The following is a 1716-nucleotide window of genomic DNA, read 5'->3' on the forward strand; positions in this document are numbered from 1 at the left end:
TCTGACCTGGCTCACCCACTGCCTGTCTCACTCATGTGCTTCAGCCGGAATTTTTAGCACTTTTATTTAATAGCTGATAAAAGCATCAAAAAGCCCTCTGAAGTGCACAAGCTATACAGTTGCTAGTGAGCCGAGTCAAACTGATGCAATTCCTCTTATGGTAAAGTGCTGGGGAGGGTGGGGGTTGTACGCATCTGTCAGTACCTGAGGTGGGTAGTAAAGCACTGGAACAGGCTACCCAGAGAGGTGGTGGACTCTCCATCCTCAGAAGTCTTTAAGACCCGAGTAGGCAAAGCCTTGGCTGGCATAGTTGGGGATGGTCCAGCTCTGAGCGGGGGAGCTGGACTAGATGACTTCCTTCCAACCCTCATTTTCTATGATTCCATGATATCCATTTCATTAGATTCTTATAAAGGGAGAACAGGTGTGTTGGTCCCTTGAACACTTACTACAAAGAATGCCTGGGACTTTTCATGGGGGTCTCTATCTCAGGGGCTTACAAAAACTCAAAATGAATGCAGCATTTGAAAGCGCTTTGTATGGAATCATTTTGCATCCTCTGTTTCCTTAAGGAAGTAAAAGTGAACTATCTATACCTGTGGCATTCAAAGATCAGGACAGAGGGAAGATCACCGGTGCAGCAAATAAAACCAAACCAAACCAATGGGTGCTATGACTGCTGCTTAAATCCCTACAGAAGGTTTAGGAAAGTAGGAAAATGGGGGAACATTTGGAGAACTACTGCTTGGCTTCCTCTCCAAGGAGCACCCCTAGGAAGCAAAACCACCCCTGGGCTCAACTGGGGGGTGCTTGTCACAGACCCCAGATACTGGCTTCAAATAAGGTTGGGGGAAATGGGATGAGGCTAAACATCAAACCAGTTTAATTGTAGGTATGCCCAGGAAGCAACTCCTGGAGACTGGATGCACAAGTTGCTGGGGTTATTTGACCCCAGCAGTCTTTCCTGCCCAGAGCAGGGAGGCTGGACCCGATGATCCCACAAGGTCCCTTCCAGCCCTAAACTTCTGTGAACCTGTGCGACTGGGAAGGCCGCCTACAAGGGGATGCCCAGCGGGTTTGGATGCAGCAGAAGCAGCAGCCTGCGGGGCTCACTGGAGGCGCAGGGGGCTGCTGCTAGGAAACAGCTCAGCTCACCCCACTCCACTCCCCAGCCGGTGGGAGAAAAGCTGCCCCTTAGCTTCCACATGTGGGGGGGACCCCGAATGCGCCACACAGAGGCTGCTGGAGCGCGCTAACCCACCTCTGGCGATCTTCAGAAAGCATCCTGATGCCCACCTTGCTGCGCTCATCTGACCCCAGCGGCCTTTCCTGCCCGCCGGACCCGGGGGCCCCTTCTGTCCAGCCCCTAACAACTATGAAGGGGAAGGGGGGAGCGGGGCTGGGCCACGTCCAGCGCCGAGCGCGCGCACACACGCACACACACTTGCATCTGAGCCCATGTGAGACAGACACACACACACACACACACACTCCCTGTGAGCCCCCCCGGCGGGAGACTGAGCCCCTCGCGCTTACCCAGATAGTGCCTGAGGTCCAGCAGGAAGCGCGGGGGGCCGCCGCCGAGCTGGTAGCAGAGGGAGCCGAGGCAGAAGAGCAGCAGCGCGGCCATGCACAAGCCGTAGTCGCGCAGCGAGAGGAAGGGCAGGAGCGGCAGGGGGGGGGGGGGGGGGCGGGCGCGCGCCCCGCGCGGGGCCC

The 1716-nt window shown here is 56.0% G+C and overlaps 1 protein-coding gene across 1 annotated transcript in view; it reads right to left on the reverse strand.

Annotated features, from left to right (window-relative positions):
• Positions 1 to 1612, reverse strand: part of UST (uronyl 2-sulfotransferase) — a 328787-nt gene extending 327175 nt beyond the window's left edge. Inside the window, exon 1 of the mRNA XM_025193114.1 lies at positions 1537 to 1612. The gene's annotated coding sequence lies outside the window, so the exon portion shown is untranslated. The remainder of the gene's footprint in view (positions 1 to 1536) is intronic.
• Positions 1613 to 1716: the final 104 nt, after the last annotated feature.

Source organism: Alligator sinensis, unplaced genomic scaffold, assembly GCF_000455745.1.
Source record: "Alligator sinensis unplaced genomic scaffold, ASM45574v1 scaffold786_3, whole genome shotgun sequence".
In the NCBI taxonomy this organism is placed as follows: domain Eukaryota; kingdom Metazoa; phylum Chordata; order Crocodylia; family Alligatoridae; genus Alligator; species Alligator sinensis.